This window comes from Colius striatus, chromosome W (assembly GCF_028858725.1).
Source record: "Colius striatus isolate bColStr4 chromosome W, bColStr4.1.hap1, whole genome shotgun sequence".
Lineage (NCBI taxonomy): Eukaryota > Metazoa > Chordata > Aves > Coliiformes > Coliidae > Colius > Colius striatus.
The window spans coordinates 35,836,572-35,849,906 of record NC_084789.1 but is presented as its reverse complement, the minus strand read 5'-3'; positions in this window follow the sequence as shown (position 1 = coordinate 35,849,906).

The following is a 13,335-nucleotide window of genomic DNA, read 5'->3' as shown; positions in this document are numbered from 1 at the left end:
GGCCGCTTTCTGTTCCCTCAAGGTCGGACTGTTTTCGGCTAAAAGTGGTAAACAACTTTGGGGAAAAAAAAGATGGGAAAATGTGAGGGAGCTTCCTTATCGCAGAAACCGCAAGTAGGATGAACAAGAAAGTGAAATTTATTAGCTGCTGTTGCTGAGCTAGCTTTGAAGCTGCTGTGTATATAAGTTAGGGCTTGCTCTCAATAAAGAAGAAGATTTCTGCTATCACTCACATTGAGTAGGACGGATTTCTTCCCACCCAGCTGAGAATCGGACCCTGGGTTGATCGCCGCATGAAGTAGACTTGGAGCTGGTTTTTCAGGCTTCGAGTCTGGGTTTTTAAGACTTCGAGTCTGGTTCATTTTTAAGGCTTCAAGCCTGCTTTCAGGCTTCGAGCCTGGTTTTCAGACCTCGAGTCCAGTTCATTTTTCAGGCTTCGAGCCTGATTTCAGGCTTCGAGATTGGTTTTTACGCCAAGAGCCGAAAATTTCGCGTCATGTGGGAACTATCCCCAATCCCACTCACTTGGACTGCTCAGTTACCATTGAAAAAATACAGACTGTCGGTTAAGTTATACGGGAGGTACAAAAAAGCTGGAAGGCAGACCCCACCTACAATAGTAAGTAGGTCCCCAAGTAGTCTATCAGCCAGCACTGTGTCACATTTGCAGCTGCTTTCCTGTCGGAGCTACCTCCAATCCCATCCTCTTGGCCTCGTCATCTCCCTTTAAAAATACATTATGTCGATATAAGTTATATCACTGAGCATGAGAGCTACAAAAAAGCAGGTACGCAGACGGACCTAAAGTAGTAAGTAGGTCCCCATGTAATCTCTCAGCCAGCACTCTGTCACATATGCAGCTGCTTTCCTGTGGGAGCTATCTGCAGTCCCACTCACTTGGACTTAGCTCCCATTGAAAAAATACACTGTCGGTAGAAGTTATACCACTGCTTATGGGAGCTGAAGAAAGCAGGAAGGGAGACCCCACCTACAATAGTTAGTAGGTCCCCATGTAGTCTCTAAGCCAGCACTGTGTCACATTTGCAGCTTCTTTCCTGTGGGAGCTATCTCCAATCCCACTCACTTGGACTGCTCAGCTCCCATTGAAAAAATATAGGCTGGTAATAGAAGTTTTACCACCGCGTATGGGAGCTACAAGAAAGCAGGAAAAGAGACCCACCTTTAGTAGTAAGTATGTCCCCATGTACTCTATCAGTCAGCACAGTGTCACCTTTGAAGCTGCTTTCCTGTGGGAGCTATCTCCAATCCCACGCTCTTGGCCTCGTCAGCTCCATTTAAAAATAGATTCTGTCAGTATAAGTTATATGACTGCATATGGGAACTAAAAGAAAGCAGGAAGAGAGACCCCACCCGCAGTGTTAGTAGTAAGTAGGTCCCCATGTAGTCTCTCAGCAAGCACTGACACCGTTGAAGCTTCTTTCCTGTGGGAGCTATCTCCAATCCCGCTCACTTGGACTGCTCATCTCCCATTGAAAAAATACAGACTGTAGGTGGAAATAATACCACTGCGTATGGGAGCTACAAGAAAGCAGGAAAGCAGACCCAACCTACAGTACTAAGCAGGTGCCCATGTAGTCTATCAGCCAGCACTGTGTCACATTTTCACCTTCTTTTCTTTGGGAGCTATCTCCAATCCCACTCACTTGGATTGCTCAGATCTTTTTAAAAACTACATGCTTTCCGTTAAGTTATTCCACTGCGTATGGGAGCTACAAAAAACCAGGAATGCAGACCCCACCTACAGTAGTAGAGTACATCCCCATGTAGTCTATCAGCCATCACTGTGTCACATTTGCAGCTGCTTTACTGTGGGAACTATCTCCAATCCCACTCACTTGGACTGCTCAACGCCCGTTGAAAATATATAGACTATTAAGTTATACCACTGCGAATGGGAGCTACAAGAAAGCAGGAAGGCAGACCCCACCTACGGTAGTAAGTAGGTCCCCATGTAGTCTCTCAGCCAGCACTGTACCATCCTTGAAGATTCTTTCCTGTGGGAGTTATCTCCAATAACACTCACTTGTACTGCTCAGGTCCCATTGAAAAAATATATGCTGTCGGTTAAGTTTTACCACTGCGTATGGGAGCTACAAAAAACCTGGAAGGCAGACCCCAACTACATTGTTAAGTAGGTCCCCATGTAGTCTATCAGCCAGCACTGTGTCATATTTGCAGCTACTTTTCTGTTGGAGTTATCTCCAATCCCAAGCACTTGGCGTGCTCAGCTCCCTTTGAAAATATGAATACTGTCGTTAGAACTTACGTCACTGCATCTAGACAGTACAAGAAAGCAGGTACGCAGACCCCACCTACAGTGGTACGTAGGTCACGTGTGAGTCTATCAGCTTGCACTGTGTCACATTTGCAGCTGGTTTCCTGTGGGAGTTATCTCCAATCCCACGCACTTGACCTGCTCAGTTGCCTATGAAAAAATACAGGCTGTCACCACTGAGTATGTTCGGAGAGTTTTGTGGAGACTTGGCTAGAAAGAGGACATGATAGAACACAGCTAGTTAGGCAGTAAGCATTAAGCGATAAGATATTGGACCTTTGCTCATGGACGTGGTGTCCTTGAGCAAGAGAATTGTATGATAACAGGATGAGAAAACAGGAACTTAGTTTGGGTTGAGGAGCCACAAGCATCTGAATTATGTTGAAACAGGGGCAGGTTTGACATTTAACTGGGAACCAATGATGAGCTTAGCTTTTGCAATATGTGTGAGCCTGATTATTGTATCTATAAAAGAGTTACATCTTTGCAAATAAAGTTTAGACTAACTCAGCACTACAGTGTGTGACTGTCTCCCGTCGTCTTCAACAAATGGTGACCCCGACGTGATAGAGGCTTGGCACCACGGCGGAGCGACAAAGGGGTTCGGGTCCTACGCAACAACCTTGCTAAAACAGTGGCCCTACAGAATTGTAATCCAGCTACCAGGACAGTGTTGAGTACGTTAGGAGCCAATTGGTCAATTGAAGACGCTTTAGAGCGTATGGCCCAGGTCCCGACAGGTCAACAAGCTTTTCTCGTGGAAGCTATTAAGGAATTGGGATTGGGATTAAAGGAACAGGCGAAAGCAACTCAGAATCAGGTGTTAGCCGCCCTTGCACCCATTCAAGATCCGCTGTGACCACTCAAAGGGGCTCTTCCAGTGGACGAATAAAGTGTTACCGGTGTGGCGGAATGGGACATTTCCGTCGTGAATGCAATGCTACAGGAATCTGGTGTCAAAAATGCCAAACAGACAATCACAACACCGGGGCGTGTCGTCGCAGGTCGGGAAACTCCAATTCGAGCGCGTCGAACCGCATTGGCCATGCTCAGACACAAGTCTCCGCTGGAGCTCAACAGATGTCAGCAGCTGCCTCCAGCCAGCCACAAGTGGGAGGCTCGGAATGGACCTGGCAGCAGCAGTAGATGTTACCATTATGACAACAAGCCCACAGAAGATACCCACCGGAGTGAAAGGTCCAATCACTATAGGGGGACAAACAGTGGGCGCATTGTGGTTAGGACGCTTGTCAACTACCATGCTTGGACTCTTTGTTCTCCCCGGAGTTAATGATGCAGATTACTTGGGAGAAATTATGATCATGGCCCACACCCCCTTTCCAACAATACAAATTATGCAAAATCAGAGAACTGCGCAATTTATACCATTGGAACTGTAAGAAACTATGAACTAAGGTATTGTTTATTGAGATTTATGTTAAGCTCAATGTAAAGGTCAGACAACAAAAGACAGGAAAATTGCATATGCGAACAGCTGCCAGACATCACTTGTGTGTAATTGCCTTTACATACCAATACCACCTATGCAAGCAGAAGAGATACTGCTCAAAGATAACTACAGGATGTTCTGAGGAACAAAGGAGGAAGACTCCTTACTCAACAACCACCGGAAGGCAGAAAACGACCCCCTTCACAGCAACTGAAGAATGCGCAGAGTACCTACAGTGCTTCACGGCCACGGACTAAAATGTATAAAAAAGGGACTGTTTGAACTGATCAGCACGGCAGTTGGCGGAGCGCAGACTCCCCTGTCGTCCAGCGCTGTCTTTGCTCATATTCTACTTGCTACAATTAATAAAATTATAATTGGATTATGATCCGTTGTGGTCTCAATTTATAACAATTTCTTGGTGCCGTGACTCGGATAAGGAACGGTGAGCTTCAGTCCTCCGGGGAGGCGCCCCGCGGCAATCCGCGGCCCCGCGACTGACGGCCTACCTCAACCTTACCGACGAACCTAAATTCTAGAATAATGAGCAAAGGGGAAACCAGTAAAATCCCATAAAAATTCTGTGCACGGGAGTCCGGACGAAGACGCAGGGACGGGTAAGTATATTGCGAATTTTTCGCAGGTTATCCGTTCGGGCGGGATTGGGTATCCTGGATTATAACAAATGAGAGGTTCGATACACTGAACCAAGCGAGTGTGGACCCTTAAGTACTGCGTTTCCCATCTCCCGCGAGGGACTGGGCCAGGAACAAGGGGAGCAAGTGAGTGTGTGTTTGTGGATAATCCAGAAGATGGGGGCGAAGGGCAGCAAGCCTTCGACTCCCATGGGAAGGGTACCTACTGTACCTAAGGATACCCCTCTGGCATATATCTTAGACAATTGGAGATATTTCCCTGGAACACTAGGGAAAGATAAGCAAAAAATGATAGAATACTGTACTAAGATATGGGGAGGGAAGAAGATTTCTGAAAATGCCTTTTGGCTAGTCTGCGGGCCAGAAGAAGATTGGATAAGACAACAATTAAATCTCTGGGTTAATAATAAAAAACCTCTTAACCCGGAAGAAAGTCAATATGCGGAAGTATGGCTAAAAAGACCGGGGGCTAGACTTTATCTCCTGCTCCCACATCCCCTCCAGAGGTCCCCAGGGCGTCCACTCCCCCACTGGAGTTGGAAGGAGAGTCTCCCCCTCCTCCTTTTGGGACCAAACCTTTATACTTGGGATGAAATGCAATCTATCCTTGGTCAATTATTTACTAACGAGGAAAGAGACATGATTAGACGAGCAGGAATGAGATTGTGGGATGCTCAACATGCCCAGGGACCTAAAGCAAATATTAAATGGCCACTCCAAAGACCTAATTGGGATAATCAGGATCCGGTGCATAGAACTCATATGCAGGACCTGAGAAATATAGTAATTCAGAGAATTAGAAAAGCAGTACCCCGTGGCCAGAATATCAATAAAGCATTTAATGAAATGCAAAAGAAAGATGAGAGCCCTACTGAGTGGTTAGAACGACTGAGGAAAGCCCTTCAGCTGTATTCCGGGGTAAATCCTGACGAAGGGCAAGCACTCCTCAAAACTCAGTTTGTAGCAAAATCATGGGAAGATATCAGAAAGAAGATTGAAAAGTTAGAAGACTGGCAAATTAGAGAGTTGGATGAATTATTGAGGGAAGCCCAGAAAGTCTATGTAAGGCGAGAGGAGGAGAGCAGCAAGCGGCAAGTGAAAATGATGGTAGCAGCGGTCAGAGAGGATCGTAAAAGACAAACTGTTGCTGGAAAGAAACAAGGGAATGTAGTAGTAAAGAAGGAACAGAGGTGTTGTTTTTACTTTGGAAAAAAGGGACATATAAAGAAGGATTGCAGAGAAAGGATCAGGGATGAGGAAATGTTAAAGACAGAATAGGAGAGTCAGGGTCTCTATATTTTAGGGGACCGGAGTCATCATGAGCCCTTGATAAAAATAAAATTAGGTCCCCATAAACAAGAGTTCACCTTTTTAGTAGACACTGGGGCTGAGAAATCGACTATTAGGCAAATACCTGAGGGATGTAAAGTATCCCCTGAAAGAGTACAAGTGATTGGGGCAAAAGGAGAACCCTTTAAGGTAAATAAAATCAAAAATGTGGTCTTTGAAACAGAAAATAAATTCGGAATGGGTGAACTCTTGCTCGTTCCTGAAGCAGAATTTAATTTGCTAGGACGAGATCTAATTGTTGAGTTGCAATTAGAAATCAAAGTAAAGAATCAAGAGCTAACAGTATCTGCTTATCCTTTGACCGTGGATGATCAAAAACAAATTAACCCTGACGTCTGGTACTCTCCGGACACAATTAGTAAACTGGAAATCCCACCGATTAAAATCCAAATTTCTGAACCCCACATACCTGTGAGGGTAAAACAATATCCCATATCCCTAGAAGGACGGAGAGGATTAAAACCAGAAATTGATCGATTATTAACACAAGGAATCTTAGAGCCTTGTATGTCACCCTTTAACACCCCCATTCTGCCTGTAAAAAAACCAAATGGAAAATATCGGCTCGTGCATGATTTAAGGGAAATAAACAAAAGAACTATCACCCAGTTCCCTGTGGTAGCAAATCCATACACACTACTAAGCAAGCTAGGACCCCATAACTCCTGATATAGTGTGATTGATTTAAAGGATGCCTTTTGGGCCTGTCCACTGGCAGAAGAATGCCGTGATTATTTTGCCTTCGAATGGGAAGACATAGAAACAGGCCGTAGACAGCAATTGAGATGGACTGTGCTCCCCCAAGGGTTCACAGAGTCCCCTAATCTGTTTGGACAGGCCCTGGAAGAGCTCTTAAAAGAATATCAGGTACAAATGGGAAACGTGCTGCTACAGTATGTAGATGATCTGCTCATAGCAGGGAATAATAAGGAAAATGTAAGAAAAGAATGTATTCGACTCCTAAACTTTCTTGCACAAAAAGGACTACGGGTATCACAAGAAAAGTTACAATTTGTGGAGGAAAAAGTGAAATATTTGGGACATTATTTGTTTAATGGGAAAAAGATATTGGATCCAGAGCGTATTAAAGGAATTCTGGAATTACCTATGCCTGTCACTAAAAGACAAATTCGACAGGTATTAGGGCTATTTGGGTATTGTAGGCAATGGATAGAGAAGTATAGCTTTAAAGTTAAATTCTTATATGAACAACTGTCTAAAGACAGAATACCCAAATGGACCCCTCAGGATCAAGAGCAGTTTGCCAGTCTCAAAAGGGAGATAAGTCAAGCACCAGTTTTAAGCTTACCAGACTTAAAGCGGCCGTTCCATTTATTTGTTAACATACATGAAGGGACGGCATTCGGAGTATTAACTCAGGAATGGGCCGGACAAAAGAAACCGGTGGCATACCTATCAAAGCTATTAGACCCTGTGAGCAGGGGTTGGCCGAGCTGCTTACAAATCATTGTTGCTGCTGCCTTATTACTTGAGGAAACAAATCGCATTACCTTTAATGGAGAAGTTGTTTTATATGCGCCTCATAACATCAGAGGAGTGTTACAACAAAAAGCAGAAAAATGACTTACAGATAGCCAATTATTAAAGTATGAAGGAATACTTATAGAATCCCCTAAACTATCTTTGAAAACTATTGGAGCAGTTAACCCTGCGGAATTTTTGTACCCAGGGGAAAGTAATGAATTATTACACGATTGTTTTCAAACAATTGAACAGCAGACACGCATTAGACCAGACTTAGAAGAAGAAGAACTACAATATGGGGAAGTATTATTTATAGATGGGTCATCACGAATAGTGGAAGGTAAACGACTGTCCGGATATGCCATTGTTAAGATGGAAAAAGGAGAGTTTAAGACAGTAGAATCAGGCCCCCTGAGTGCCAGCTGGTCGGCTCAAGCTTGTGAATTATATGCATTGTGGAAAGCATTAGTGTCACTAAAGGAAAAGGATGGAACTATATATACAGACTCACGTTATGTGTTCGGAGTAGTACACACTTTTGGAAAAATATGGGAGGAAAGAGGATTTGTTAACTCACAGGGAAAGGAATTGATACACCCGGAATTGATTCGGCGAGTTCTGGGGGCATTAAAATTGCCAAATAAAATAGCAGTAGTACATATAAAGGGACACCAGCGAGGTACAAATTATCAAGTTAGGGGAAATAATGCAGCTGACACAGAAGCAAAACGAGTGGCAGGCAATTATAATACGATTTTGACTGTGCAACAAGTACCTGTTAGTAAAAATTTGAGTTTTGAGCCTGTAGAAAAGGAAAAACTAGAACAAATGGGAGCTAAAGAACAGGATAGTAAGTACATATTGCCAGATGGGAGAGAAGTCCTACCAAAGGGCATAGCACTCGAAATATTTTCAAAAATACACAGTAAAACACACTGGGGAACCCAGGTGTTAGTTGATCACTTCAATCGACAGTTTGCCTGTATAGGCGTATATAACATAGCAAAAACGGTCACAGCAGCCTGCGAGACCTGTCAAAGGGTAAATCGAAACAACATGAGACAAAAACCTCTTGGAGGACGTTCCCCAGCATACAGATCCTTCTCACACATACAAGTGGATTTTACTGAACTACCTAGGGTAGGGCGTTACAAATATTTATTAGTAATGGTGGATCATTTAACACATTATGTTGAGGCTTTTCCTACCTCCAAGGCAACTGCTAACCAAGTTACCAAGATGTTACTTGAACACATTATACCTCGATATGGAGTACCTGATGTAATTGATTCGGACAGAGAAACACACTTTGTGTCAAAAATTGTTAGAGATCTAACAGAAAACTTGGGTATTAAATGGGAATACCATACACCATGGCATCCACAAAGTTCGGGAAAGGTTGAAAGGATGAATGGAGAAATCAAAACTACTTTGACTAAATTAATGATAGAAACCAAATTATCATGGATTAAGTGCCTACCTATGGCACTATTAATTCTCAGAACTAGGCCCCGAGCAGATGTAGGAATATCAGCATTTGAAATGGTGTATGGAATGCCCTATAGAATTGAAAGCCCACAAACAAATGTTTTAATTCGAGATCGTGTAATTAATGAATATGTTTCGCAATTGGCAGAACATCGTAAAGAGCTTTGGGAACATGGATTGATTGTGCAACGACCCCCATTAGACCTAAAAATTCACAATGTTAAACCTGGCGATTGGATATTGATTAAAGTGTGGAAGGAAGAAACCCTAAAACCCAATTGGGAGGGACCTTATCTTGTTTTGCTTACAACAGAAACGGCTGTTCGGACTGCTGAGCGTGGATGGACTCATGCCAGTCGAATTAAAGGTCCAGTGACAAGACCCCACTGGAAAGTAATCAGTACTCCAGGTGACACCAGGATAACTCTGAAAAGATAATACAATGATAGAGGCTTTATTTGATTATTTTGCTGAGTTACCTTTTGCTGTAAAGTGTGTATTGTTGTTTATATTCGCAATAATTTTTTCTTTGTTTATCTATTATATATGGAAACATACAAAGTGTGCTGAGGGAAACTGCTAAACTTATGTGACCATACAATATTGAATATAGAAGATATGAATATATATATACAAGATATATGAATTAAATGCATCACAATTGCTATCCATTTGCTTGTTTTAGGTGTAAGGTATGCCAGGATAAACGGTAGACACATTGTGAATATTAAAGTTCGCACACAGTATTGGAGAATCTAAAGAACTTTCATTGAGCAAAGTTAAAACAATTCCAACAAACCAGTTCCCTTTTGTAGCAAAAACCTTGGCTATAAAGTGCAGAAGGGGAGTGCTAACTGTGTCTTGCTTTGTCCCATTAGTTAAAGCTGCGAAGTGGGAAGCCTATGTAAACAGGCAGAAAGCCCGAAACAGCTGTTCTCCTGAAGAATTCCCCTGCTGCCAAGAAGATGGTATACCCCGTGGCTCGAAGCAACCGAGTCGACGGGCGAGGCAGAGGAGAAACAAACCGTGGAGAAAGGAACCAAAACAATGGGATGCAAATGCAACCATGGTCGAACTTCCCTAGGACTGGTAAAATTATATTTAAAATGGTAAAATTGACAAATACCGTTTTTCCTGGTATACTGTTAGTTCTGATATTGATCTTAACTCAAGCAGATGGAAACCCCCATGAGCCGATGCTCTGGAAACTATATAATCTACAAGAATCTAAACTAGTCCAAAGTCAAACCTCTCCAGGAGACTGGAATTTTACTGTGCCATTAGTCTCACTGATTCCTGTCGATATTCAAAGAGGTTGGGAGGAAACGGAAACCAACTCTAAAGCATTCTATGTGTGTCCAGCTTCCAACCCTGGGAAGAGTTATTGTAATTATCCAGGCCATTATTATTGTGGTTATTGGGGGTGCGAGACAATAGCCTCAGATTGGAAAACAGCAGGAGATAGATATATAAACATTACTTGGGGTCCCCCAGGATGCAGTCCACCACAGCATGGATCTGACGGCTCCGGGGTCTGGGGGTCCGTAAGGGGAATGAAATCATCCCCATCAGAATGTGATAAAATAGAAATTAAAGTCAAGCAACCCCAAGATGACACATGGTTAATTGGCCGTATCTGGGGAATTAGATATTGGGAACCAGGAACAGATAGGGGAAGTTTCTTTAGAATAGTCAAAGAAAAGCTTCCTCATGATCCTTTGCCAATAGGACCAAATCTGGTCCTAAATCCACCCACTTTCCCTAAAGAAAAGCCAATGAGACCAAATTTGGTCCTGAATCCACCCACTTTCTCTAAAGAAAAGGTTGCCCCCATAAGTGTCACAACCACTTCTCCAAACTCCTTTTCGGAAACAACTAATGACACTGTAACTGAATTCTCCTTATCCAGGAATGCAGAGTTGTCAGAATCCAAGGACCCCTTATGGAATCTAATGCAAGCCTCTTATCATGCCCTTAATGAAAGCAAACCAAATTTAACTAAGGAATGCTGGTTATGTTATAATGTTAGACCACCGTATTTTGAAGCAATTGGAAAACCAGGTAAGATTCAATGGTCTAATGGTTCAAACCCACGAGAATGTCCATGGGATGACCAGAGGAATCATACGCAAGGAATTACTATTCAATTAATAACAGGTCAAGGAAAATGTATAGGTACAGTGCCCGAAAAATATCAGCCTCTGTGCAACTGAACAGCCACTAACATTAATATAGAGAGACACAAGAACCAAAATGACAAATGGGTTATCCCGACACCAGGAGCTAAGTGGGTTTGCTCAGACATCGGAGTAACGCCTTGTTTATCCCTAGATGTGTTTAATCAATCTCAGTTTTGCGTACAGGTGATTATTGTTCCTCGTCTGATCTATCACACCTCTGAGGAGGTGCTACACCACTTTGAAGGAAATCTGAATAGACAAAAACGAGAGCCAATTGCAGTAGTAACCTTAGCTACACTGCTGATAGCGGGCGGAGTTGGAGCAGGTACAGGCATAGCCTCCCTAGTAAAAGGTCAGGAATTACAAAGTTTGCAGATGGCTGTAGATGAGGATTTAGCAAAAATAGAACAATCTATTCAAAGTTTAGCCACTTCAGTAAAGTCTTTATCAGAAGTAGTATTGCAAAACAGAAGAGGATTAGACCTATTGTTCTTAAAGGAAGGAGGGTTATGTGTAGCTCTCAATGAAGAATGTTGTTCTTTTGCTGATCATACGGGAATCGTTCAAGACACAATGTCTGAACTTCGGAAAAGGTTAGATCAACGTAAAAAAGATCGTGAGGCGGGCATATCATGGTATGAAAACTGGTTTAACGTTTCACCTTGGCTAACCACTTTTTTATCTGCTTTAGCAGGACCACTAATTATGTTGATTCTGGGGCTTGTATTTGGACCATGCATATTACGCTATATTTTACATTTTATTAAGGATCGGTTTGACGTAGCTAAATTACTTATTCTAACCACGAGATCTGAGATAGAGTATAACAGTGTATCTACTAATGAAGATGAAGATGATACAGATTGTTGTGAATGCGTTATGCCACGTGAAAACTATGATTGTAATTGTAAGGCATTATATTGTGAGTGTTATGATAAATGTAGGAATTGTGGAAAAAGGTTTGCTTGCAGTTCTGAAAAAGAAAATAGCGTCTAATAAACAATAATAGGATAAAAGAAAAAGGGGGGATTGTGAGAAACTAAGAATCAGGGTATTGTTTATTGAAAATTTATGTTGGGCTCGATGTAAAGGTTAAACAACAGAAGACAGGAAGTCGCTTATGCAAACAGCTACCAGACATCCTTGTGTGAGATAAGATAACCGCAATGGCATATACAAAACGGATATCGATTGTGCAAGCAGAGGATATACTGGTCAAAAAAAACCATAGGATGTTCTGAGAAACTGGCAGATGTGGGACGAACGACTCCATATAAAGTGAGAAATCAACTATGGAACAATGGAGGAAGAATCCTTGCTCAACAACCACCGGAAGGCGGAAAACGACCCCCTCACAGGAAAACGACCATCTCACAGCACCTGGAGCACGTACAGAATACCTACATTACTTCACGGCCACGAATTTAAAATGTATAAAAAGAAACTGTTCGAACTGATCAGCGCGGCAGTTGGTGGAGCGCAGACTCCCCTGTCGTCCAGCGCTGTCTTTGCTCATATTCTACTTGCTACAATTAATAAAATTATAATTGGATTATGATCCACTGTGGTCTTAATTTATGACACCAGCTACAGTAGTAAGTAGGTCCCCATGCAGTCTAACAGCCAGCACGGTGTCACATTTGCAGCTGCTTTTCTGTGGGAGCTATCTTCAATACCACACTTTTTCTCCTCAGCTCCCATTGAAAAAATACATGAGTCTGTTAAGTTATGCCACTGAGTATGGGAGCTACAAGAAAGCAGGAAGACAGACCCCAGCTACAGTAGTAAGTAGGTCCCCATGCAGTCTATCAGCTAGCACGGTGTCACATTTGCAGCTCCTTTCGTGTGGGACCTATCTTCAATACCACACTTTTTCTCCTCAGTTCCCATTGAAAAAATACATTTGTAAGTTAAGGTATACCACTGAGTATGGGAGCTAAAAGAAAGCAGGAAGATAGATCCCAGCAACAGTAGTAAGTAGGTCCCCATGCTGTCTAGCAGCCAGCACGGTGTCACATTTGCAGCTGCTTTCCTGTGGGAGCTATCTTAAATACCACACTTTTTCTCCTCAGCTCCCTTGGAAAAAAATACATTTTGTCTCTTAAGTTATACCACTGAGTATGGGAGGTACAAGAAAGCAGGAAGTTAGATCCCAGCTACAGTAGTAAGTAGGTCCCCATGCAGTCTAGCAGCCAGCACGGTGTCACATTTGCAGCTGCTTTCCTGTGGGACATATCTTCAATACCACACTTTTTCTCCTCATCTCCCATTGAAAAAAATACATTTTGTCCGTTAAGTTATACCACTGAGTATGGGAGCTACCAGAAAGCAAGAAGGCAGACCCCAGCTACAGTAGTAAGTAGGTCCCCATGCAGTCTAGCAGCCAGCACGGTGTCACATTTGCAGCTGCTTTCCTGTGGGAGCTATCTT